Raw genomic sequence first — 249 nt, 5'->3', positions numbered from 1 at the left:
TGAGATACGGGAAGCAGTTTATTTAAGGTTCATTTCTGTAGACTTGAATGATGAATTAATATATAAGCCGAGGTGATAGAAAGTAATTTAAAATGTCTATGATTTCGAATTTCTGATAATGATATACTGTTGTGGGAACTGCAATATTTGTGCCCCCAGTAAAAATCACTGTCCTTGTGTTATCAATATATACTCTATTATAAAAGTAGCACGAATTTCAGTTAGATAAGAACGGAAAATACTCTCGTT

The sequence above is a fragment of the Penaeus monodon genome, chromosome 22 (assembly GCF_015228065.2).
Source record: "Penaeus monodon isolate SGIC_2016 chromosome 22, NSTDA_Pmon_1, whole genome shotgun sequence".
NCBI classification, from domain to species: domain Eukaryota; kingdom Metazoa; phylum Arthropoda; class Malacostraca; order Decapoda; family Penaeidae; genus Penaeus; species Penaeus monodon.
The sequence above is the reverse complement of the archived record's forward strand: the minus strand, read 5'-3'. Positions refer to the sequence as shown.